General features: G+C 46.2%; 1 protein-coding gene and 1 long non-coding RNA gene across 6 annotated transcripts in view; one reads left to right on the top strand and one right to left on the bottom strand.

The window, feature by feature from the left end:
- Positions 1 to 27,443, top strand: part of VEPH1 (ventricular zone expressed PH domain containing 1) — a 2,478,904-nt gene that overhangs the window by 602,303 nt on the left and 1,849,158 nt on the right. The gene's annotated exons all lie outside the window — the stretch shown is intronic.
- Positions 10,067 to 11,524, bottom strand: LOC138491745 (uncharacterized). Its single transcript, XR_011276079.1, has 3 exons — positions 11,452 to 11,524; positions 10,903 to 11,028; positions 10,067 to 10,810 (listed from the first exon to the last, which is right to left on the bottom strand). It is a non-coding gene; the product is annotated as an uncharacterized lncRNA (long non-coding RNA).

Below are 27,443 nucleotides of genomic sequence, written 5' to 3'. Positions count from 1 at the left end.
GTCACACAGCAGATGCAGTGCCTGTTTGACAGCTGCAATGAGAGCCAATTCCCTGTAGCAAAAGGGCTGCATTTAACTATGTACCAAAATCCTATGATAATTAGTGTATTGTCCTGGTGGCAGATACATCTTTAAATATAAGCCATACCTGAGTTATGGTATGGTGGATGGCATTTCTCATAATTATTATGTCCACAGTTGTGTGCCAGCCTGCCCCGTGTTGGCGAACATGTGGAAATGACTCATCTTGTCCCTGAGCCCCTGGATTGTGACTCACAGCACCCTGAGAGCCAGGACAGCTAGGATCCTAACGTTGCGATGTTGAACTGCTTAGAGCCATGTTTTAAAAACCTTTTGACACATTCGAACCACCAGGGCCCTCCAGTGCTACCTTTTGAACTCTCCCATTCTTTGAATCCCTCAACAGCACCAGGAAGTGTGGTTCGACGTCTAGATCAAACAAATCCCTTTATGCAAACGAAGAGCATATCCCTTTTGAACATTAGTGTTTTATTGGCTTTTCTCCCCCTCTCCCAGTACTCAGTGCTGCATCTTACTGTCTTGCATAGTCAGTCATCTTTCTTCAAGGGTGGGGTTTGTAGTCTTTTCTGTTGAGTTATCATTGCATATGATGTGCTCAATTGAACTATTTATATTTGTATAGGACCTTTATTGGACAGTCCTTTATTTTGGACTGTTATACTTCAATGTTTCGGTTTTACTGAACCACATTATCACCCATCCTGACAGTACAGCCTTACCTTGGCCCACATTACCATAAACAGGTGAAGAAGATTTGTCTCTTAACTGTGCCTGTTTTACCTTTATGATTGTGTTGGCTCTTGGTTTTTAGAAGTGTGAGGGCTGAGTAGGTCACTTTAGCCTCTACTCATCCTTGTACTCCGGTGGGAAAGAAGTCCATTCGTAACAATAAGATTGTGTTTTGAAAAGAAGACAGGTAGTTGGGGATCCTAAGGATCACATTATGAGTATGGTGATAATTCCAAAAGAGGCAGGTTTCCAATACTGAGCCTGATTCACAAAAGCATTTTATAGTGGCTTTTATAGTGGCACAATCCCATTGAAAAGCAGTCTGTGAATCAGGCCCATTGTCTTTTACACCACTTTTCCTGACTAGTGATTATCGAACCCATAATGGCAGCAACAACGAAAGCGGTATTACTGCATGTGATAATTCCCCCGCTCCCCAATGACGTCCTCCAATATGGGGAGTAACCAAAACCAATCATGCAGTGAATTACATCACCATTTGTGGTCATTTAGTTTGGTTGTATTACCACTACTTCTAATACCGCCAAACATGTAATGTGGTCCTAACTGTAAAATAGCTACCCACAGAAGTCACTGAGAAGGCTCCTTTGTCAGGCTAAATTGCATTTTTTTAAAGCAGAAAAAGCACGCCAGTGTCCATATAATAATCACTAGTCTGTTTTTTATTTACGCAAAGGTTATTTTGTTGCTATGGATTGAAGTCTTGTGGACTATACAAATGAAGAGATTCAATGGAATTGGAAATTACTGAAAATGCTGATGTGACTGATTAACCTTAACAGATTCATCACTGGCCCTCCCAATATTGCTTATAGATGTAACCACTTACAGATATGCTAAATCAGTACAATCCGATATTCCAGATGTGTTCAAATGATCTCAAAGCCCCCCACACGTAAACCAAAGAATTGTATTCTGAATGAGTTGCCTCTAACTGCATTGACTCCATTTCAACCTGAATTCTCCAAAGCACAGTAGTCAGTACTTAATGGGGGTCATTACGACCCAGGCGCAAAGGTATACTGGGCACCGGTAAGGACACCGGTGCCGGTAATCCCTTTGCGGCCTATTCCAAGGTCCCTTTGCGGGTCCTTCCCTTAACGCCTGGTTTTAGCAGGCGTTAAGGACGGGACCCGCAAAGGGATACCGGGGTCAATAACGGTACCATAAATTACAGTACCGCTATTGCCGCTTTCCCCCTTCCCATTGAGCCCTATGGGGGCTAATAGCGGGCCCGTTATTTGCTCCCTGGTCCCTTAACGGGTCCCGCTAAGAACGGCTGTTTAGACCAGGGACCTCGGAATATGGCGGTAGGGGGTTAACGGCACCAGCATCCTTACCGGTGCCATTAACCCCCTACTGCCATACTCGGAATGAGGCCCTAAGGTACACTGCTAACTAGACCAAACCACATTTAACTAAACCAAAGCAACACTATAGTACACCACTAACTGGAGCAAAGCAACACCTTTGTGCGCAGTTAATAAGACCAAAGCAACACCATACTACACCACTGACTGGAGCAAAGCAACACCATACTACACCTTTAACTAAACCAAAGCAAAACCATAGTACACCACTAACTAGAACAAAGCAACACTATGGTGCACATTTAATGAGACTAAATAAACTCCATTGTAGACCACGAACTAGACCAAAGCAACACCATACTACACATTTAACTAAACAAAAGAAGCACCATGGTACACCACTAACTAGAGCAAAGCAACAGCATATTACACCTTTAACTAAACCAAACTACCACTCTAGTGCACCTTTAATGATATTGAAGCAATGATACAGTACACATTTAATGATAGAAAAACAACAACACAGTACATCTTTAACTAGACCATATCAACACAATAGTATACCTTAAACTAAAGCAACCCCATACTACTTCTTTTACTAAAACCAAGCAACACCATAGTCCACATTTAAATAGAAGAAAGCAACCCATCGTACACCCTTTACCAGGCCAAAGCAACAATCCAGTACACTGTTATCTAGGCCAGAGCAACACAATAGTACTCCACAAACTAGGCCAAAGCAGCACCATAGAACACCTTTAACCAGACCAAAACAACAATAGTCTTGGGAGGATAGCTCAGGGGCAGGTTCGATCCCCGGGTCCGTGCTTAGAAACCTCTGGGTATTAAGCGTTTTATAAATAACATATCATGTCATATCATATCATATCATATAGTTGTACCCTGTTAACTATGTCAAAGCAACAATATAGTACACCTTTAATCAGATCAAAGCAACAAAACAGTACACAAAGCAATACAACAGTACACCTTTAACTAGACCCAAGAAACACAACTGTACACCTTTCACTACATCAGTAGAGCCAAATGGCCCTGTCTCAGGGATCAGGAGTGCTGGTCTGTGGAGTGATTAATTTGTAGGGACTGCAATGTGAAGAGGTTCTGCTGCAGAATCCTGCATCCCCTCCCTTGTAGGTATCTTTTGGCTGTCCTCTCCCTTGGTTCTAGGATCCAGAGTAGTACTAGAAAGCATGTATTCTCGCTTTTCTGTCTCTAAATCATTCCTTCATTTTCTGATAACTAAGCTGGCAAAGACTTACATATTACCTTTTTAGTCTATTAATTTAAGATGGATTTGTGATTTGCATTATTTCTCTTAAGCCGTGTCCTTTGCAATCCTTTTGCAATGCAATGCTTTGCAGTGCAATTCAGGGTAAGGCACAAGGAGGGTTGCGATATTTTATAATAATAACAACGCTATCATGTTTCCATTGTAAAGGTCGGGCCACATAACTACTTCCCTGAATCCCTGGGAACCTTTCAATGGCTGCCTGTTCAGCAATTAATCAGTTTAAATGTACCTCTCCTTACCCATAATGCACTCTCACTGGGGAGGCCACCATAAGATTTTCAGGAAACCGCCTGTCTATGTGCACACACTCACCATTTGAGATCAGACACCCTGACTAAAAGCAGACGAGGTAAGGTCAAAGAACCCTGATATGGAGCAGACCATTGCACATTAGCACTAACTGCTCTTGCTCTCCAGATGGAAATTAATCATTCTTACATTGAAAAAAAGAACAAATAGGCCAGTTGTTTCTATAAACATGTAAAAGAAGGTTTCCTTCTCCAGTTTGATTTCGTATGCGCCCTACTGTGAAGTGGCTGCCCGTGATATGACACTCTACATAAGACGGCATAAATAAGTGGAAACTAACGAAGGGTTCCTACATAAGCACTCATTATGATCATGGGGGTAATGTAATATCATTTGCTATCTTGATTCCCTCCTATTTTTAAAATAGCACCTAATTATGAATGGGCCCTCGCATACGATATTTACGGCATGGGGTACATAGAAGGTACTGCATGGAGTATATATAGAACATTTACTCCTACACATAAAATTGCCACTGTCCTCAAAATGAGGCCCATTTAGTTTATTTTATTTTTTAAAGCACAGACCTAGCTCCAGAGCAGCTGAGCGCTGTACAGGCTGTGGGAAGCCACCGTTTGAGCTGGCATCTTTTAACAGACACACAGTAGTGTGAGTTACGGTCTGTGCATCGGTCTGTACATCATTTGGGATTAATCCTTCATCAGGTCTTGTTGATAAACCCATGTTTTGAGAAATGTGAGAAATCTGACCATTGTGGGAGCATTCCGAGCTGAAACCAAAACAGGTTCCAAAGGGTGGTTGTGTGACAAGTGATGGTTTGTTTGAGGGTCCTCTCTTTGTGGGCAAGTTGTGATTCGAGACGGTTTGGCGATTTACTGCGTGAGGACCGTGTGCCACCAGATATGCTGAGCTTAGCCACCAGGTCCGCTGGTGTGCTACTCGTGACTGCTTTGTAGATGACACATGTAGTCTTGAACAGTATCCTAGCCTGGAGAGGAAGCCCATGTATTTTGTGCAGGACGGGGGTGATTTGGTCAGATTTCTGCACACCTGTAATACGATGTGCTGGGTATTTACCCCATCAATGAGGGAGACAACAAGTGCTTATACTACAGTGCGGATGTCCTGCATCGGAATGAAGGGTTTGATTTAGCAAAAGGTGGAGATTTGGAGACCTAAGATTTGGGCCTTCATGGCTATGTATTTCTGAAAGAACAGGCTGCTGTCAATGTTGAAGTTTAAGGATTTTGCTGCATCAGAGAGTTCTAATCCTTCTAGGTGAATATCATTGAGCCACGGTTGGTCAATTTGATGTTTAGTGGGGGACCAACGAGGGCAAATCCGGTCTTGAATGGGTTAAGTTTGAGGTATCCAGGACTGAATGATGGCTAAGTAATCACTGTGGTGACTGATGTCTGTGGGATTTTTACTCTCATGTACTACTGAGCATCAAGCCCGTATTGAGATATGGCTATACTTGAATCCTTAAGGAGTGTGCAGAGAGGCTCCATGTAAAGGTTCAAAATAATTGGTAAGAGGAAGGAGCTTTGGGGGATTCCTCAGGAGACTGGGAGTCAGTTGGAACACAACATGTTCATCTGGATGGACTGGTGTCTGCCCAAGAGCTAAGAGGTAAACCAATTCAGCACAGTGCCAGAAAATCCCATCCTGTGGGTGAGGAGGATGAAGTGGTCGATGGTGTCAAATGCAGTTGTGAGGTCAAGGATGACGAGGAGGAATGTGTCACCCATATCCATGATTTGGAGGGGCCCCATATACCATATGGATGGAGGCTGTCTCAATTCTACAATTGGGGGAGAACCCTGACTGATAGTCATGGAGGTGCTGTAGTTCTTCAATTCTGGTGAGTAGTTGTGAACAATTACTTTTTCCAAGATTTTGCCAATAAACGGGAGGTTCATAATTGGCCAGTTGTTGGCCCCGTCATCATGGTCTTTTCAAAAGAGTTAAGGTACATTGTTATCTTCATGCGATACCTATGAATAGGCCTTGTTTTCTGGTTTTCTGGTCTTGCACCGCATGTGAGGAGACCATGATTTTGTCCATTTTGCCTTTCCATTTAGTGCTATTTGATTCAATTATTATTATATTTTTTTTAAATCTTTTTATTAGCATTTTTCAACATAACCAGCTCTAATCTGCTAACATTACAAGGAAAAAAGAAAAAAAAACATGAGAGCACAGTAAATTGAGATACACTAATCCTAGTCCAATTTGTCTAAGCTCTCCGGTCATAGAGTTCATTGCTCATTGTAATTTGTTTCAGATGAGCATAATGCAGGGGCATCGTGATACCTTTTCTGCAACCAATTGTCATACATATCACAAGAGTCGACATTCTGCATGATATTATCAGTTTCTGGACTACCAGTGGTCAGGATCTGGGCTTTCTCCTTCATTTTGTGATTGGGCTATCAGGTAGTGAATATATGGACCCCAAATGTCTCTGGGGTAGTTTGGTGGTATAATAGTCTGCCATATTTTGTCTCCATGTGATTACAATACAAGGCGTCAGCATGCCACTGACCTAATCTTGGACATTGGGTCCCCCCCACACCATCGCCGCCCTCCTTTTGGCCAGGAGTAAAAGCAACCCTATTAGTTTCCTCATGCCTCTGGGGATAGATTTGGTATAACTCAATATTTCAGTTATCGGGTTTGGGTCCAATCTTTCTCCCATTATTTCACTATGTGTCTCAAAGACCCCCTCCCAAAAGTTCAAGATCTTCGGGCATCCACATGCCAGGTGCAGAAAATCAGATGTCTTACTGCTGCACCTTACACAACTCTGTGGGGTGTCTGGGAGGAACCTGTGCAGTAAGGCTGGTGTGTAATAGAATTGGTTTAAGTATTTAAAGTGAGTCAATTTAAATTTGGCATTGAGAGCCACTTTCCTTGTTTGCACAGCAGTAACTCCACGTCTCCTCTGATATTTCACAACCCAGTTAGATTTCCCATTTTTCTCGGGAGGAGGAGCCTGCTTTCAACTTAGTTTTAAGACACATGCCATACATGACAGAGACCACTCTCTTATTATGATCACCATGAAGCATTTTATTAAGTATTGAAGCCACCTCAGGTTCTCCTAGGAAGGTCGAGAATATCTGTTTTATTGAGTTCCTCAACCTGAAATATAAAAACACATCCAAAGATGTAAGTTCCCCCCTGTTCCACATTTCCTCTAGTGTGATGAATTGACCATTTGGGAACAGAGCTCAAAAGCAAGTTACTTTCACTCGCCTCATAAAAGTGCCATTGCTTGTTTCACTGGTTAGCGGTATTCCAGGTATATAAATGACCGGCAGGTCCAGAGAGTAGATGACCTCCCCTTTGGGTTTGTGCTCATTTCGGGTCCACACTCTGCTGGTCAGTTCCACCATATTATTTGCCGTGGAGGTTCTATCAGGTGCCGCCAGGATAATTGATCGTAAGAGGAATGGTGTTGAGAATGCTCTATCCACCTCTAAATGTCGTCTGTCTACCTTGCCACAAACCAGTAGAGGAGGAACCCTGCTTGAACCACGACATAATAAGTTTCAAAATCAGGCAGCGCCAGCCCCCCATCATTCAATGGCTCGACACATTTTTCCACGCTATTCTGGCTTGTTTCCCCGCCCAAATGAATCTCAGTATCGTGGACCTCAGGTCCCGGAAGTATTCCCCAGGTAGTGCCAGCAGAACGCTGAGGAACACATATATAAACCAAGGTAGCAACCTCATTTTAACTAAGGAGATTCTCCCGTAGACATTAAGAGGCAAATTCCTCCACCTCGTCACAGCTGTTTTTTGCCTGTTCTATTACTCTCTGATAGTTTTACTTATATAAGACAGTCAGGGTTCGAGCAATATTTATCCCTAAGTTCCAGATGTAGTCCCCATGCCATTGGAACCCCCATCTATCTGCATAGCGTTCAGTACTGTTCATTAGCAGAAAAAGAACAATTTTGTGGCGTTCATTCTTAGGCCGGAGAAGTCTCCAAACGTCAATACGTCACGTATAATTGGATCAAGATTTCATTTGGGGTCAGTGACAAAGAGTACCACATCATCCGCATATAGAGAGACAACTACTCTGTGTTGACATAATTTACCCCCCCTGTGCAACTGGCGTTCCCTGACCATTTTCGCTAATGGTTTAATCGCTGGTGCAAATAGCAGCAGTGACAGGGGCATCCCTGCCGGTTACCTCTTCCCAAATCTATGTTTGGAGTGCATAGATCATTCACCATGATCTTGGCATCGGGTAGTGTGTACAGTATTGAGACTAGCAAGATAAACTGTTCCCCCATCCCCATCCTCCATATTACTGTGAACAGGAAAGACCATTCTACTGAGTGAAATGATTGTTGTGGCATCTAAATGTGCGGCCACAGTTGAGTTGCTTTGCGGCACCGCTGATATCAGCGTGAAAATCCTGCGTAGCCCATAAGAAGTGGAGCGTCCTGCAATAAACCCAGATAGATTTGCCTTTACTACCCTTTGCATAAGCCAGGCCAGTCTGGATGCCAGCAGTTTGGCTAAAATCTTGTTATCCAGGTTGATAAGAGATATAGGGCAATAGGAGGAGGAGTCGTCTGCCGTTTTGTCTGGTTTGAGCAACACCACTACCATTGCTTCCCTCAAGGAATCTGGTAGCCAACCATCCTTCAGACTTTGGTGGTACACCTGCAATATATGGGAAGCCAGTTTCCCGGCATAGTGTTTGTAAATCTCGACTGTATATCTATTCGGACTTGGGGATTTCCCTGACGGGAGAGACTTAATAGCCATCAGTATCTCCTCCAATGACACAGGACAGCCCAAATACTCCCTTTCCTCATCCGTGCACCAATATAAAACCACCTGACCCAGATAATCATTTACCGCTTGTTGGGAGACCTGTATTTGGGATGAGTATAGTTGACCATACAATTTGCAAAATTCATGAACTATCTCTATATCTGTGAATCTTTGCACTCCTTGTGTGTCCCTTATTGATAAAACCCAATTCTAGAAACCTTCTGATATCGCAGCATTTGCCAGTACTCTCCCCGGATGTTGTCCCTCCCCATATTGTCGCACCATGGGTTTCCCCTGGAGAAACTTCACCTCTCTATGTGCCAATGCGTTAAACGACTGTAACTATTTCTTAATCTCCACTTGTCCTATTAGTGTTGGTGTGCGTGTCCAGACTGCAGTCTGTGTATGAGGGTTTCTGTGTTTTTAAGTTGGTTGAAAATTTGTTTGAGCACCCCGGCTTTCTTGGAGATACATTCCCCTCTGATTATGCAGTTAAAACACTCCCACAAGGTTGCACATGACTCCACCGTTGCTATATTAATTTCGAAAAAGGTACCTATAGCCTTTGTTAACCCTCTCGAGACACCTCATCTGTCAGTCACTCACTTTTAAACACCCAAGGAGTCCTCCCCTTTTCTTGACCCACTAATTCGATGGTGAGCAGTACCGGGGCATGATCTGAGAGTGTGTTCACCAGGATGGAAACCTCAGACACCTTACCTACTAATGTATGGGAAACCAGGAAATAGTCTACTCGGGACACTGAGTTATGGGCCGAGGAGTTTAACGTGTATTCTGATTTCTCTTGATTCCAGATTCTCCAAACATCATGGACCTCCCAGGCACAACACATGTCTTGCAACATACATGTCACCTTTGGTGCTGAGCGATGAACCTCCAAGTCTGATCTCGTTCAGGCTCCATGAGTGCATTACAATCCCTGGCCCAGATAATTTCCACACCTGGTAGCACCTCTAGTTGGCAACCAATCCATCCTAGGGCCTTTAATGATTCCTGGTTGGGACCGTAATAGTTAACTAATGTATATAATCAATCCTGTATGGTTCCTTGCACTATCAGGCCTCTTTCCTAGTGATCCTTAACCATGGTGGTCAAGCAGAACCCAAAGGAGCTGCGTATAAGGATACCCACTCCGCGAGAGTATGAGGAGTAGGATGAAAAGTAACAATGATATCCCCAGCTTCGTCCAAATCTCGATTACCCACCTGGTAGCAGATGCATCTCTTGTAAAAATGCCACTTCTTCATGATATCTTTGCATGTACAATAATACCTTGCAACACTTGGACGGGCAGTTCAGGCCCCTTATATTCCATCTAATGTTGCTTAGTGGCCAGGCATTTAGTACCCCTATCATCCTCGCAACCACATATTGTTTCTTTAGCATAGTTTGTGGCGCTGTAACACTCCCATGTTCAACTAAGGAAAAAGATTCTTGGCTTTCCTGTGCGTCTTTAACTTTAACCCCTGTAATGGCCCCCCTCCGCCTCCGCCAGCTACCCAACCCTGCCAGCTTCCCCATTTACTGATCCCACCCCCTCTCCCCACAAGCAACCCCAACCTGCCAGTTCCCCACCACTCACCGCTCTTCTCCAACAAACCTATGCTATAGCATGAGGGTACGCTACGGCCCAGTTTCACTCAGAGCCCACTTTAGCATACACAACTCTGACTGCCCCTCACTTATGTAGTCATTCTACCATTCGCCATCACCTTCCAATATTTCCTGTGTTATTGGGGGACTACTCCATTGTCATGGTTCCTTCAGCGACGTGCTGCGTTGGGTAGTAGTTCCAAAAATTGTCTGTATTCTGCGGAGTGTGAAAGAACAACACTTGACTATCATGTTCTACTATCAGTTTGGTGGGGAATAACGTTGCGTATTTAATGTCCATGTTTCAAAGCCTTTTCTTCACATCTATAAAAGTCTTCCTGGATGACTTCACCTTGTCCGAGAAGTTTGTGAAGAGGCGAATTGATGCTCCCCGATATGTTAGGGAGCCCTTCTCTCTTGATTTTTGAAGGGCCCGGTCTCTGTCCCGATAATTTAGTGTCATGTACTCCGTCACACCGTCTACTGTTGTCCCTGTTGCAGGCACACCCACATCTACCTCCAGTCCTCATTCAGGGTGACAGCAGTTTGGTGTCCGTTGGCCTCGTTCATGGACTGTTGACAGCTATCATCTGGGGAAATCAATTTCGCATCACACCGGACATTTACATCTGTTTCTTTCTCCAGGCAAAGCGGAAAATGTGTGTAGCTGAAGGAGCCATCGAGTGCCAGAAGTTGCTGGACAATATTCAGTCTAGAGGGCAAAGGGTCTGGTATTAATCACTCAGTTATACAAAATATGGAAAATAAATAAATAAATACAGACGACAATGTAATAATGCTTACTTGTCGAAATGTGGTTTTGAATTCGCTGCTAGGTCAGCTGGATTGGATAAATGCTTAAACGTGTAGAAAGCATGTTGTGGTAATGTATTACTGGTGGGGTTCCGAGCATTATTTAGACACAGGAACCTGTTAAAAAAAATGATTGTAGAGGTTTCAATTGTCGTATGTGGTGTAGCAAGCAAACTAGACAGACACCTGAAAAGAAGTTGAAACAAGATGGCTGAATCAGCGTCGGAAGCTTACATTGAAAAGTCACAAAAAGTGCGTTGCTCATTGTTAAGGCTAGAGAAACATGGCTGTATATGGCCGAAATTATAGACAATCAGAAAAAAGGGCGGGGGCTACAAAGAGCTTACCGGATTGCCACGCTTAATTTAGCAAAGTGGCTGAGGTGTCAAGACGTATCAGGACACCATACTTCACCCGCAACATACCTTTCAGTAAAGACCAAAGCATGGTAGGCTAATTGCTGTAGGTAGCCTAATCTTGATTGTGTGCAACATGAGAGCCGCTTGCAGGAGACAAAGCAAAAGGACGGTAGGTACTCACCCATACCGTTCTGAATAGAGGCGGAAAGTTAAGCCGTGCAGTCACGAGGAGGCTGGCTGTTGAGGAAACTTGCTCAGCAGAATCGCCGTGCAATGTATTCCCTGTACGCTGATGTGGCAAATGATGATTGGTCAGATGCGGCACACCCCTCTAACGATCGTGATGCCCGTGGTCGGTGTGCCGCTTACGCTTTTCCAATTAGATGACGTGCAATTCATGATTGGTCAGGTTTGGCACACCTCTCTCTCGAACAAGGAAGCAGAGGCTAGTGTGTCACTTTCGTAATCGACACAGATCCAGCTGACTTCTGCCATGCGACTGAAACGCAGCATTACAATTTGCAAAAGAACAAAACAGAAAAGTAGACTGATTCAAGGCCGCACCGCAACGTTGCAGGCTATGGGAGATAATTTTAAATTAAAAAATGTATGGTTACGGGATAGTCAAATTGCTATTCGTAGGGGTTTGTTGGTAAAGTCACGATCCTGTATGTGATTGGAAGGTAGCGCCACATCCACCCCTTTGGAACTGACCTTGCATGCTCGCCAAAGAGCATTATGATCTCAAAATGCATGCTAACAAGTTGAGACGGCGTATGGCCTATAGAACTGGCCGGAATGGATGTGCAGAGGAAAGATAATGCTGTGAAAACATCTTAGGCACAGTAAATGATTTTTTTCAAGAGTTAATTGGGTGGATAAAAATGCTGGATCAAATAAAAGGAGACATCCAAGTTGATAAGGGTAAAACCTTGGTTGAATACAGATATGTGGTGACATTATGAGGCTGGTAGAGCTGTCACTGGCATGAATCCACGAAGATGTGGATGAAACTATCACATATATATCTGAGTATGGATGTATATGTGTGTGTTTATATGTAATTACAGCGGTGGAAGAAATTCTTCATTTAACCCTCGCGTGTGTGTTTCCATGCGAAAAATCCAACGTGCTTCTTTCTCCAGTAAACTTTTTGATGTATTGATAGAGCCCTTTACTACATCTAGTACCCACCATAATATTTCATTAGGAGAGTGTTTTAATGCTGTATAATAGTTCACCAATGGTGCCGTGATCGTTTTGCACCTGATGCGGGAACGATGTTCCGATATTCTGATGTGTACTGCTCTACTAGTTTGCCCCACATATCTCAATCCGCAGGGGCATTCAATGCAGTAAATGACTTGTTTAGTTTTGCAGTTGGTAAGATGAGGAAGGACCCATGTCCTCTCTCCAATTTTGAAATCTTTCATCTTCTTGGTGTAGGTGCACGTGATACAAGTACCGCAGGGATAATGTATTTTTGCTGATCTCAAGTCCTGTTTTGGCTGAATGTTTCCGAAAGCTCAAATGTACTAATCTGTCACGAATGTTTGATGCTCTTTTAAAAGCGAAGCGAGGAAGAGGTTCCTCAAGCAAGTCTAATATGACAATGTCCCAATGTTTCAGAATGATTTTCTTTATTTGAAATGTTTTAGAGCCATGAGTCAGCACACAGGTCATTTTGCTGTCATCACATGTCTGGATCTTAGTGGTCAACAGAGAGTCTCAGTCAGTAAAGCGTGCTTGCTTCCGTGACCGATTGATAAGCTTCTTGGGATACCCTCTTTCTTTCAATCTAGTGTCCAACTCATCTGCCTTCTTGTAAAAGTCCTGTATGTCTGTACAATTTCTCCTAATGCGCAAATATTGCCCATATGGGAGCTTATTCCTAAGTTGGCGAGGGTGGTCGCTGGTGTAATGCAGTGGTGTGTTTCTGGTGCTCTCTTTACGATGAAGACAAAATTTAAGTTTGCCTTCATCGTATTAAATTTCAAGATCTAGAAAGACAGTCAGCTGTTTAGAATATTCAAGAGTAAATTGAATATTGTTGTCAATCTGATTCAGCCATACCAGGAAGGTTTGTAGTTCTTCTTCCAGTCCTTCCCAAATAAAAATAATGTCATCAATATAACGCCTCCAGTTTGTAATGCGTTTGAAGAAAGGATTGGCTGCACAAAGGATGTGTTCCGTCTCAAATTTGGCCCTAAATAAAATGGCCAAACTAAGCGAGAAGGCAGCTCCCATCGCTGTACCCTTAGTTTGAAGAAAGAAGGTGCCATTGAACTCAAAGTAATTCTTACAGATTGTCGATTCCATCAGTTCCATAATGAAATTGATCGGTACCCTCTGTTGGGGATCAGATTCCATCAGGTATTCCCGCATACAGTCAAGTTCTTGTGCTTGGGGAATGCTGGTGTAAAGAGTGGTTATATCCATAGTCACTAGGATTTGTTTAGTGGGGTCAAAGCTTGAATTTTCAAAGATTTGAATTGTATGTATAGTATCTCTTAGATAGGTACTTGTTTGTGAGCTCAAAGGTTTGAGAAAAGTGTTGATGAATTTGCAAAGGGGTTCTAGTACGGTGCCACAACCCGAAACGATTGGTCTGCCGGGTGGACTAGTTGCGTTTTTATGGATGTTGGGTAATGCGCATAGCGTAGGAGTGCAGCCTTGACTGTTAGTTAAAAACTCGCGCTCATTATCCGACACCTTTCGTTCAATATAGGTTAGTTTTGCCCACGAGTGACTCACGTAAGCTAGCACTAGAATGGTCCCATGAGGCCCTCATCAATGCACACCCTGTTCAGAAGTGAACTCTGGCCTTACTAAGACGCTGGTGTTGGTGGCCTTCAATGAGACGGGATGTTGACAATTATGTAAACACATGCTCAGTATGTGCTCAGTGTAGAAACCGTAGAGGACGTCCTTTAGGTCTGCTTCAACCCTTACCTATACCCCTGAGACCCTGGCACACTCTCACAATGGACTTTCACCAAGATGGCTCGCTTTATCCCTTTGTCCCTTGCTCGGGGACACCCTCTGCTCCTCCTCTGGCTGGGTTATTCTTCAAGTCCATTTTCTGTTTGTTTGGGCTGCCCTCGGTCCTAATCTCTGACAGGGGTTCACGGTTCATGTCCCGGTTTTGGTGGGCTCTCACTAACTGCTTGGTGTGGACGCCCATTTTTCCTCTGCTTACCATCCTGAAACGGACGGGCAGACCGAGCGGGTGAACCAGGCAATGGAGCAGTATATGCGTTGCATGTCATTGCAACACCAGCAGTCATGGTTTCGCATGTTGCATCTTGCCGAATTTGCCTATAACAATACACTGCATTCCTCCACTGGTTTCTCGCCATTCTATTCCCTTTATGGCCAACATGCCTGTACGCTCCCTTTCCCTGACCTTTCTTTGTCCGGTACTCCCGCTGCTACAGCTGTGTCAGGGATCTGTTGATTATTCACGCCCGGACCCTTGTCAATCTCCGTGAGGCCCAGTTGTCCCTGAAGTCTACTGTGGACAAGAAGCGGGCGGCTGCACCTGAGTATTCCATTGGGGACAGGGTTTGGCTCTCTACTCGCCACATTCACTTACCTGGCTGTCGCAAGCTCCTGCCTCGATTTGTTGGTCCTTACAGGATCACGAAGATCATAAACCCTGTGGCGTACCGCCTCTCGATACCTGCTGCTTGGTGCATACACCCAGTATTCCATACCTCGTTGCTCAAGCCTTGTCCTGGTCCGACCCGTATTGTGACACCTCCAGCTCCTCTGTCCTTAAATGCCCCCAATGAATAAGAAGTCAGTGTTATCCTGGGGTCCCGTGTCTGTAGGGGTCGATTGCAGTACTTGACTGACTGGTTGAGGGATGGTCCTGAGGATAGGTCATGGGTTCCCGCTGGTGATGTCCGTGCCCCTCGTCTTGTTTCCCGTTTCCACCGGGATCACCCATCCAGCCCACAGGGTTGTGGGTCTTTGGGGGGGATCTGTCATGCACTCCGTCACTCCGTCTACTGTTGTCCCTGTTGCACGCACACCCACATCTACCGTCAGTCCTCATTCAGGGCGACAGCAGTTTGGTGTCCGTTGGCCTCGTTCATGGACTGGTGATAGCTATCATCTGGGGAAATCAATTTCGCATCACACGGGACATTTACATCCGTTTGTTTACTGGCAACTTCCCTGGCATATTGGTTCAAGCAGGGTCAGGCATCCTGTTGCTAAGCAGCCACATTCAATTACGCATCACGTGACACGGAAGGCCCACTCACGTGACGTTGTTCCCATGACAACAGGTTAAATGCCCTGATCCTGCGCTCGACAGTGCTTCACAGCTGTTCCTGTTAGCACTGTTTGGCGTACTTCTCGAACCTCAAACTCTGGCTTATTCGATCACGGACTACGAACTACGGACTTCCTTTTGCCTTACCCTTTGGATTGTTGCCTCATGAACTGATCTCCTGTTACCTCGACCCCCGGATTTGGAGCTTGGATTCCTTTTGCTTATATCCTCGGATTTGTTGAGGTCTTCTGCCTTTCCCGGATTAACCCTATTTCGGATCTGTTTTACGGACTTCTACTGGCTCCTCCCTTTTGTCACGATGCTTCAAGTTCTTTCTTTCTCCTATTCCCGATTGCAACTTCAAAGCATCGACAGGTACTTCCAGTGTTTGGTACCTTCAAATCCGGAGCGGTGACCAATCATCTACATCCTTCTGCTGTCGCCCTTACCATACACTGAGGGTACTACCATTAAAGCCTACCACAGTACTTGCCCCTGAGGTCCTAGTTTTGTCAAAGTTACACCCCACCCACAACTAGGTAAGCTATTTTATATTGGCCTGTATTCAGTTGTCCCTATTGGTATTCCCTTACATTGGTGTTCTGTGTTAACTGCTTGTTTGCCTTACAGCGGCCTGGGGTTTCCGGTGTTCCGGGGTTTCTGGCGTTCCAGTACCTATCACCTGTGGCCTCAAAGATTGCACAGGGAGTTGTTTGATACCTTCCTGTGTGGTACTTGAGGACGGAGGGCTTTATAATCTACACGATTATCAAGTCTTGACAGACTGTGAAGCCCTTTTTGTCATCTGGATTATGGAGGCCTCAGCTGGGGATCCCGTGGCCGCTCTAGTCCAAGCAATTACCATTCTACGGGTGGATATGGCAGCAGCCACCACTGCCATACATCAACGCCTTGACTCTATACAGAGTAAGAGCCATCCTTTGCCCGCAGACCCAGAGTTCGGGTTGCTCTCCCACAACTCACGTCACCCAATGTTGCTCCTCCCGTCCCAGTAGTGGTTCCCACTCCTTTTCCTTTGGCATCTCCTAAGAGATTCCATGGCGAGCCTAGAAAATTCTGCACTTTTCTAAACCAGTGCAAATTACATTTCCTTTGTAGACCACTAGCCTTCCCTGATTCCACCACTAAAGCCGCCTTCACATTGTCACATCTGGCCGGCATTTCTGCCACATGGGCTAACCCCCTATTGGAAAATGACATTCCAGTGTTATACGATTTTGACCTACTGGTGGCAGAGATGACCCGGGTGTTCGACACCCGACACAAGGCTCAGTGTCATGTTACTTAGAACTGCTTGATTTGGTTTAAGGAAAAAACCCACTCATAGAGTACATAACTCGTTTCAACCAATTATCAGTTGAAACCTCTTGGCCAGACAGTAAAAAGGCAGTGGTTTTCTACAGAGGCCTAAAGAACCACATAAAAGACGCACTTTCTGTTGTCCCATCATTACCAACACAGTACCCTGACTTGGTGGATCTGGCCTTACAGGTGGATGTCCGCAGGGCTGAATGGAAGTCCGAAGCCGGGTTTCCTAACACACAATCCTTTGTCTCACCCCCTGATTCTTCTGGGGAACCTATGCAGGTCGGAGCAATCCGTAGTCCTATAACTACCACAGAGAGAGAACGCCGGAGATCAGCCAATGCCTGTTTCTATTGTGGCCTTAATGGTAATTTTGTCAAATAATGTCCACGTCGTCCAAAACTGAACAATCAGGATTTTCAGAAAGCTTGTCCCTATATACGGGGGCTAGGGCGAGCAATCATTTGCCCCCCTCTGAATCAGCCCACGCTTTCGGCTGCATAAGGCCTATTGTTGTACAAGCTGTTCTGAACCCCGTCTCCGAAATCACACATTCAGTCAATATCGTCATTGATTCTGGGGCTACTGGCAATTACATTGATATAGCTTTAGCAGTTTCACTTAACTTACCCTTAGTAAATAAAGGACACCCAAAACCTGTACAAGCGGTAGACGGTACATCACTGGCTTCAGGCCCCATCAGACAACAGACTGCTCCCCTCACACTGATTATCCAGGATACCCACAGAGGGACCCTTTCGTTTGACCTGATTTCCACGCCACAGTTTGGTATCATCCTTGGAATTCCTTGGCTAAAAAGACACAACCCGCTTATCAATTGGGGAACATGACAGGTACATTTCGAATCCAACCTCTGCCAAAACTATTTCCTCACAGTAGCCGAGGGACTAGTAACACCATCACATGCCTTAGGGGCTATTGCTCATCTTACGCTAAATGATGTTGATGTGCCCGAACCAACCCCACATATGGTAAGCGCCATTGCTGCTGGCATACCCGCAGTCCATCTCGATTCCCAGGAGGTGTTCGATAAAGGAACTGCTGAAAGTCTATTTCCTCATCGGTCGTATGACTGTCCCATAGATCTTGTTCCCGGCTCCATCATACCTAGTGGACGTATCTACTTCCTCTCTCACTCTGAAGACCAGGCCCTAAAGGAATACATCCAGAAATCCCTATGCCTAGGCCACATCTGACCCTCCACGTCACCTGCAGCCAGCCCGATATTCTTTGTTCCTAAAAAGGAGGGTGACCTCCACCCATGTGTGGACTATAGTCACCTAAATGCAGTCACGATCAAGAATCGCTACCCTATACCACTCATCACCCCTTTGCTTGACCAATTGACACACGCCTCCGTCTATACTAAACTCGATCTAAGGGGGCATATAATCTGGTCCGTATACAAGAGGGGGATTAATGGAAGGCCGCATTCTGTACCTGACATGGTCTATTTGTGTATAACGTCATGCCATTCGGCCTATGTAATGCACCAGCCACGTTTCAGCGTTTCATGAACAAGGTGTTCAGTGATATCTTGGACACCTACGTCATCATCTATTTAAGTTGACATTCTCATATTTTCACACACACTAGAGGAACATGTGTCGCACGTAAAAGAAGTGCTTTCCTATGTAAACACTCCCTTTTTGCCAAGCCAGAAAAATGCCTATTCCAAGCCAACAAAGTTGAGTTCTGAGGGTTCCACATCTCACCGGGGGAGACTGTCTAGGAACCATTCCAAAATCCGAGCTGTCTTGGACTGGCCAGTACCAGTGAATCTCAAAATCCTGCACTCATTTCTTGGATTCTCCAATTTTTATAGGCGTTTCATCTTTGGTTTCTCTTCTATTGTTGCACCCCTCACAGCCTTGACTAGTCCTCTTGTCCCGTTTGTATGGTCGGCAGAACACCAAAGAGCCTTTGAGGCGCTTAAGTCCGCTTTTACCACAGCCCCGGTCCTCCATCATCCTGACCCCGAGCTACCATTCGTGGTGGAAGCAGATGCCTCCTCGTTCGCTTTGGTGGCGGTGCTATCTCAGGCGTGCCCGTCCTCTGGTCGTTTACATCCCGTGGCCTTTCATTCCCGCAAATTTACTACCACAGAATCACATTACACCATCACAGAAAAGAAGCTCCTGGTTGTAAAGGATGCTTTCCAAGTCTGGAGACACCATCTCTTAGGGGCTAAACACCAGACCACAGTGTTTACAGATCATTGTAACTTGCAAGACCTGGCTTCTCTTAAATGCACCAATAGCCGACAGGTACGTTGGCACCTGTTTTTTGCTGCATACGATTTCCAGATTAAACATAGACCGGGTGTAGCACATGGAAAGGCTGATGCACTGTCCCGTTCACCTGGGGGGGGTTTCCCTTTCGGTTTTTCCTGAGACCTTACTAGAACAGAAGCATGTGGTTTGTCTTTGCACCCCTATGCTGTCTTTGTTGGCCTCTATTCGCCTATGGGTTTCCCAACATCCAAACCACCTGTCAGAATGGGATCCTGTGTACCACGTTTGCCTACCTTTCGTTCAAGATAGGTTACTTTTGCCCACGAGTGATTCACGTAACCTAGCACTAGAATGGTCCCATGATGCCCTCATCAATGGACATCCTGGTCAGAAGCGGACTCTGGCCTTACTGAGATGCTGGTGTTGGTGGCCTTCAATGAGACAGGATGTTGACAATTATGTAAACACATGCTCAGTATGTGCTCAGTGTAAAAACTGTAGAGGACGTCCTTTAGGTCTGCTTCAACTCTTACCCATACCCCTGAGTCCCTGGCACACTCTCACAATGGACTTTGTCACTGATCTACCCTGGGTGCAGGGTTTTTACACAGTGTGGGTGGTGGTTGACTCATTCACCAAGATGGCTCGCTTTATACCTTGCTCAGGGATACCCTCCGATCCTGCTCTGGCTGGGTTATTCTTCAAGTCCATTTTCTGTTTGTTTGGGTTACCCTCGGTCCTAATCTCTGACAGGAGTTCACAGTTCACGTCCCGGTTTTTGGCAGGCTCTCACTAAACTGCTTGGTGTGGATGCCCGTTTTTCTTCTGCTTACCTTCCTGAAATGGACGGGCACACCGACCGGGTGAACCAGGCAATGGAGCAGTATCTGCGTTGCATGTCATTACAACACAAGCAGTCATGGTTTTTCATGTTGCATCTTGCCGAATGAGCCTATAACAACGCACTGCATTCCTCCACTGGTTTCTCGCCGTTCTATTCCCTTTATGGCCAACATCCCTGTACGCTCCCTTTCCCTTACCTTTCTATGTCCGGTACTCCTGCTGCTACAGCTTGTGTCAGGGATTTGTCGATTATTCACGCCCGGACCCTTGTTCATCTCCGTGAGGTCCAGTTGTCCCTAAAGTCTACTGCGGAAAAGAAGCGGGCATCTGCTCCTGAGTATTCCATTGGGGACAGGGTTTGGCTGTCATCCGCCGCCGCCGAGACTGGCGGATACTTCCGCGGTATCGCTTGCAGTATGGGTTTAGAGACTGGTAGTCCTTCCTCCATTTTTACGGCTCTAGCGGCCGTCCCAGTTCCCTCAGCACAAAGCCCGCCGGGAGTATTTATTCCTCCTCCTCCCGGTGGACGCTGCGTTGCAACCCCTCTGGATAGTGTTCCCAGTTTCCGGGTTCACGCTTGCTGCTGACACTCCGTCAGGATTGTCAGTGCTTTTGTCTGCTACTAACTTCGTCCTCTGTACGGAGTTTTCCTTCTCTGCGCTACTTTGACTCTTACCGGTTTCATTCCGGTCCCTTCGCCCGGGTCCCGTTTCCCTCCTTCGAGACCCGGTGCCTTTGCTCTTTCTGCTTTCTCCTCTCCGTTTCCCTGGTCCCCTCTACAGTTGGATTTCCAGTCTGTTTCCTATTATTCGTCTTTCTCTTCTCTTTCCTGAGTCATGTGCTCCCTGTGTCCTGCCGGGCTGCTTTGGATACCAGCCAAGCCTTCTGGCTTCACGTTTGCTACGGATCCCCGCTGTTTTGAGTCCGCACCTCTTCCAGCTACATCCTTCATTCCTGTCTGCAAAACCCCTTTGGAATTTCATACTTGGAGTCGGACAGAGTGCATTTCGGCGCCTGACAAGGGTTTTTTCTGCCGCTGGGCTTTTTCCCTTGTGTATCGGCTTGTTCCCGGGGAGGGAGCCACAGGCTTGCTGTTCCATCAACGTTCACTGTGGCTTCCCTCCGTGACAGGCAATTACCACCAAAACTCTTAGAAAGACTACCTCGCCAGACAAAACCTGTCCTCCGAAGGCTTCGACTCAATCAGCTCAGGTGAGGAGAGTGTGGAAGCAAGGGGTGAAGTGGGAGCAAAAGGGTCACAGAAAGGACAGATTACAACGCTCAAGCATAACAAGATGTCGGCGGAGGAACAATTTCAGGAGCTTTGGACCGCTTTCCAAGCTATGTCCGTAGAACTACAGGGAGTGAAGACAGTACGCTCTTCTCAAACAAATGGTATTGGCTAGAGAACATCCTACTGTGGAATTACCTCCCATGCCACTCTCCTCGGGAAAGTTTGATGTTTCTCCCAAAAGGGTAAAAGAGTTCCTGGAGGCTTGTACTCTCTATTTCACGTTTAGACCCCACACTTTCGCTACTGATCAGTCTAAGATTGGATTCCTAATCTCCAATATGACTGGGAATGCGTTGGCGTGGGCAACTCCATTGGTAACCAGTGCCAATGCTATACTGCATGACTTTTTACGGGATTCCAGAACCTGCTTAAACAGACCTTCGAAAGACCTGAGTTGTCTATATCTGCTTGTGAGGAACTGTTGGACGTCAGACAAGGTTCTTTGGATGTCTTATCCTACATTTCTTCCTTCAAGACCTTGGGGGCTGGGGCAGGTTGGCCGAAACCCACCCAGTACGCCATCTTTCGGAGGGTCTTAAGCGAGTAGATTAAAGACGAATTAGCCAGATCTCCTGGTTCACCAACTTTTTCTGATCTACTCGCAGCCACTCTCCGCATAGAGTTTAGACTCCAGGAAAGAAGATCTGAACATCGTAAGCAACGCACTTCAGGATCCTTGGTGGAACCTCTTTCGCATCTTTCCCCTTCTCTCTCTCCTTCTAAGTCTTCAGACGAACCTATGCAAATCAGAGCTACTAGGACACCCCTATCAGCAGCGCAAAGACGAAGACGGAGAGAAAAAGGACTATGTGCATACTGTGGTTCAGATCAGCATCTCTTGAAAGACTGCATGGAGGTACCCAACAGGAAATCGGGAAATGACTACCCTCGGCGCCAGTAGGGACAGTCATCCGAGGGTCATCAAGTTCCATTTCTCGTCCCTACGTTTCTCTCTCAGTGTCAGCTCCGGATTCCCAAGAAGATTCAAGACTCATGGTTCTGTCCGTAGCCCTCAAATTGGAGGGTAAGCAAGTCGAGTCTTTAGCCCTGTTGGACTGCAGAGCTGCAGGCAACTTTGTTGATACCCTGTGGGCTGATAAAGTAGGCCTACGCGGGATCACCTGTCAATAAGGCCAACAGGTCGAAGGTGTAGATGGATCCCCTTTTTCCTCCGGACTAATCACCCATTCCACGGAGGATCTGTTCTTGACTATCAACCATCACTCTGAGATGCTGAAGTTCGACATCATACGAGCAGCCCATTTCCCCATAATTCTTGGGATTCCCTGGCTCCAGAGACACAATCCTCGTATTGATTGGACAAACAACCAGTTGAGCTTTTCTTCTACCTACTGTACCACCAATTGCCTTCCCTTAAAAGATCGGTGTGATTTACAGTCTGTAACAATCATTCCGGATACCCATCTTGGAGTGCATGCGCTACCCCGATTCTGCTCACCTTTTGAAGAAGTGTTTCAAGAGAATCATCATGCCAGATTACCCCCACATCGACCAGAGGACTGCACCATCGACATTGAGACTAACGCTCTAGTGCCATTTGGAAGAATGTTCTCCCTCACACTGTCAGAGAAACAGGTGCTAAGAGGTTATCTGGATACCAACTTGAAGAATGGCCTCATTCAGCCCTCAAAATCCCCCGCCGGGGCTTCTTTGTTCTTCATTAAGAAAAGAGGTACCGACGAGTTTAGGCCCTGTATAGATTACAGGGGTCTAAATAAGGTCACCATCCGGGATCGCTATTCGATGCCTCTCATCACAGACATCATTGAAGCAGTCCAGGGGGCTAAGGTGTTCACAAAACTTGACTTAAGGAATGCATACCACCTGATCCGCGTAGCCAAAGGCGATGAGTGGAAGACCGCCTTTCACACTCCATTCGGATTATACGAATACCGGGTAATGCCATTTGGCCTGGTGAACGTTCCCACAGTATTTCAACGGTTTATGGACCGAATGTTTTCCGACATGCTCACCATTTCCGTAATTATCTACCTGGACGACATTCTCATTTTTTCCTCCAACATGGAAGAACATATTCCTCATGTCACTCAGGTTTTGGATCGTCTTCAAAGGAACCAACTTTTGGTCAAGGCCGAGAAGTGCATTTTTGCAGTTCCTTCGGTACCATATCTAGGGTACATCTTATCAGCGGAGGGTATTGCCATGGATCGCAGCAAGGTTCAAGCTATTCTTGACTGGCCTGCCCCTACTTCAGTCCGAGAAGTACAAAGATTCCTTGGTTTATCCAATTTCTACAGACGATTCATACCAGACTTCTCTGAAGTGGTGTATCCCATTACCCGTCTACTCAAAAAGAATGCTCTCCCTTTTCACTGCTCAACCGAAGCTGAACGTAGCTTTTCCCTTCTCAAAGGACCCTTCTGTTCTGCCCCTATACTATGGCATCCAGACCACACATTACCCTTCATCTTGGAGACAGATGCCTCTGCCATAGCCATTGGAGCAGTTTTGTTACAGACAGTTAATGAAGTGGAACATCCCGTGGCTTATCTGTCCAAAACCCTCCCTCCCAGCCAACTAAACTACTCGGTTCTTGAAAAAGAACTATTGGCGATGAAGTTAGCATGCAAAGAGTGTCAGCACCTTCTTGTGGGGGCAAGACATCGGTTTACCATTCGGACTGATCACAAGAATCTGAGAGTATTGCAAGACATGGAGTGTTCAAATTCCCGACAGGCCCGGTGGGCTTATCTGTTTTCTCAATACGATTTTCACATCACCTACGAACTTTGAATCGCTTGGCTGACGCACTGTCGCGCAAGGATATGAGTAAGGAGAAGTCTTCAGATCGCTCAGAGCCACTGTTTCGGAGGAACCAAATCCTGGTTCTAGTAAGCTCTTTCCTTCAAGAGGTGAAAGCCGCGGTCAGACCGGAGTATGCTCAATTACTGCTTCATCCTAATTCTCATTACTGGAGAAAGATGTCTGGGTATTCTACAAGAATCGTCTATACATCCCATCCGGTCTGTTATGCCAGAAGATATTAAACTGGTGTCACAATCCTCGCACTGCAGGCCATAGAGGCTCGAAAGGTACCATGGAGCTGATCTCAAGAGTGTTCCTCTGGCCTAATCTGAGAAGAGATACGTTGGATTACGTACGAGCATGTCCCACCTGCACCAGAGCCAAATACCCTACGGGCAAACCCCTTGGACTGCTGACACAAGCGGAACTCCCCACTCGACCATGGGGACTTATATCCACGGACTTCATAGTGGATCTGCCTCTGTCCGAATCATGTACATGTATAATGGTCACGGTGGATACGTTTTCAAAAATGGCACATTTCTCTCCCCTTCTGGGTCTTCCCAGCGCAGTGAGAATGGCTGAGGTTTTTTCCAGAGACATCTTCAAATTACATGGCATCCCAGATAAGATTATTTCTGATCGAGGGAGCCAGTACAGCTCGAAGTTTTGGAAGGCTCTCGTATCAGACTAGGCATTGAAAGAGCCCTTTCCTCAGGATTTCATCCTCAGACCAACGGCCAGACGGAACGCCTCAATGCCACTTTGGAGCAGTATCTGAGATGTTACCTCAATCAACACCAGGAAAATTGGGTTTCTCTGCTTCCCACAGCGGAGTTCACATACAACAACACCAAGCATTCTGCCATCGGTCTTTCCCCTTTCTACTGTACTTACGGGGTTCACCCCAAAGCATTTCTGCTCAATGTTCCAAGTCTCACCAACTCCCACGGCTGCAGAAGAAGTTCTACAGAACATTGCAGCAGCTCAGACCTCCGCTTTACGAAGACTGGAAGACAGTAGAAGACACAATAAGGAGCAGGCCGACAAGCATCGCAAAGAATGCCCGAGGTTGGAGGCAGGCGACAAGGTGTGGTTGTCCACCAGATTCTTGCCCAAATGGACACATCCTTCCAAACTATCTTCTCATTTCTTGGGTCCTTTTCCTGTCCTCTCTAGAGTCAATCCTGTCAATTATAGTCTTCAGCTCCCTTCTACCCTCAGTCGCATTCATCCCGTTTTACATTCTTCCCTTCTCAAACGCTTCATACCTGACCCACACTGCAGAACGATCCCCGTCAGGTTCTCTTCCCTGAGAAGAACAAGGATGAATATGAGGTGTCCTCCATACGGGACTCTAGGTATTATAGAGGTTGTTTGGAATACTTACTGTCTTGGAAGGGTTACCCCGAGTCGGAGGACTTGTGGGAACCCGCTTCACAGATACATGCCCCTAGGTTAATTTCCAGATTCCACCGCTTACACCCAGGTAAGCCGGGGTTTTCATGCACTGGAGGGGGTCATACTGTCATCCGCCGAGACTGGCGGATACTTCCGCGGTATCGCTTGCAGTATGGGTTTAGAGACTGGTAGTCCTTCCTCCATTTTTACGGCTCTAGCGACCGTCCCAGTTCCCTCAGCGCAGAGCCCGCCAGGAGTATTTATTCCTCCTCCTCCCGGTGGACGCTGCGTTGCAACCCCTCTGGATAGTGTTCCCAGTTTCCGGGTTTATGCTTGCTGCTGACAATCCGTCCGGATCGTCAGTGCTTTTGTCTGCTACTAACTTCGTCCTCTGTACGAAGTTTTCCTTCTCTGCGCTACTTTGCCTCTTATCGGTTTCATTCCGGTCCCTTCGCCCGGGTCCCGTCTTCCTCCTTCGAGACCCGGTGCCTTTGCTCTTTCTGCTTTCTCCTCTCCGTTTCCCTGGTCCCCTCTCCAGTTGGATTTCCAGTCTGTTTCCTATTATTCATCTTTCTCTTCTCTTTCCTGAGTCCTGTGCTCCCTGTGTCCTGCCGGGCTGCATTGGATACCAGCCACACCTTCTGGCTTCACGTTTGCTACGGATCCCCGCTGTTTTGAGTCTGCACCTCTTCCAGCTACATCCTTCATTCCTGTCTCCTACACCACTTCGGAAGTTCCTACTTGGAGTCGGACAGAGTGCATTTCGGCGCCTGACAAGGGTTTTTTCTGCCGCTGGGCTTTTTCCCTTGTGTATCGGCTTGTTCCCGGGGAGGGAGCCACAGGCTTGCTGTTCCATCAACGTTCACTGTGGCTTCCCTCCGTGACAGGCAATTACCACCAAAATCTTAGAAAGACTACCTCGCCAGACAAAACCTGTCCTCCGAAGGCTTCGACTCAATCAGCTCAGGTGAGGAGAGTGTGGAAGCAAGGGGTGAAGTGGGAGCAAAAGGGTCACAGAAAGGACAGATTACAACGCTCAAGCATAACAAGATGTCGGCGGAGGAACAATTTCAGGAGCTTTGGACCGCTTTCCAAGCTATGTCCGTAGAACTACAGGGAATGAAGACAGAGTACGCTCTTCTCAAACAAATGGTATCGGCTAGAGAACATCCTACTGTGGAATTACCTCCCATGCCACTCTCCTCGGGAAAGTTTGATGTTTCTCCCAAAAGGGTAAAAGAGTTCCTGGAGGCTTGTACTGTCTATTTCACGTTTAGACCCCACACTTTCGCTACTGATCAGTCTAAGATTGGATTCCTAATCTCCAATATGACTGGGAATGCGTTGGCGTGGGCAACTCCATTGGTAACCAGTGCCAATGCTATACTGCATGACTTTTTACGGGATTCCAGAACCTGCTTAAACAGACCTTCGAAAGACCTGAGTTGTCTATATCTGCTTGTGAGGAACTGTTGGACGTCAGACAAGGTTCTTTGGATGTCTTATCCTACATTTCTTCCTTCAAGACCTTGGGGGCTGGGGCAGGTTGACCGAAACCCACCCAGTACGCCATCTTTCAGAGGGTCTTAAGCGAGTAGATTAAAGACAAATTAGCCAGATCTCCTGGTTCATCAACTTTTTCTGATCTACTCGCAGCCGCTCTCCGCATAGCGTTTAGACTCCAGGAAAGAAGATCTGAACATCGCAAGCAACGCACTTCAGGATCCTTGGTGGAACCTCTTTCGCATCTTTCCCCTTCTCTCTCTCCTTCTAAGTCTTCAGACGAACCTATGCAAATCAGAGCTACTAGGACACCCCTATCAGCAGCGCAAAGACGAATACGGAGAGAAAAAGGACTATGTGCATTCTGTGGTTCAGATCAGCATCTCTTGAAAGACTGCATGGAGGTACCCAACAGGAAATCGGGAAATGACTACCCTCGGCGCCAGTAGGGACAGTCATCCGAGGGTCATCAAGTTCCATTT

Source organism: Ambystoma mexicanum, chromosome 10 (genome assembly GCF_040938575.1).
Source record: "Ambystoma mexicanum isolate Mex_15411 chromosome 10, UKY_AmexF1_1, whole genome shotgun sequence".
Taxonomy (NCBI): domain Eukaryota; kingdom Metazoa; phylum Chordata; class Amphibia; order Caudata; family Ambystomatidae; genus Ambystoma; species Ambystoma mexicanum.
The sequence above is the reverse complement of the archived record's forward strand: the minus strand, read 5'-3'. Positions and strand labels throughout refer to the sequence as shown.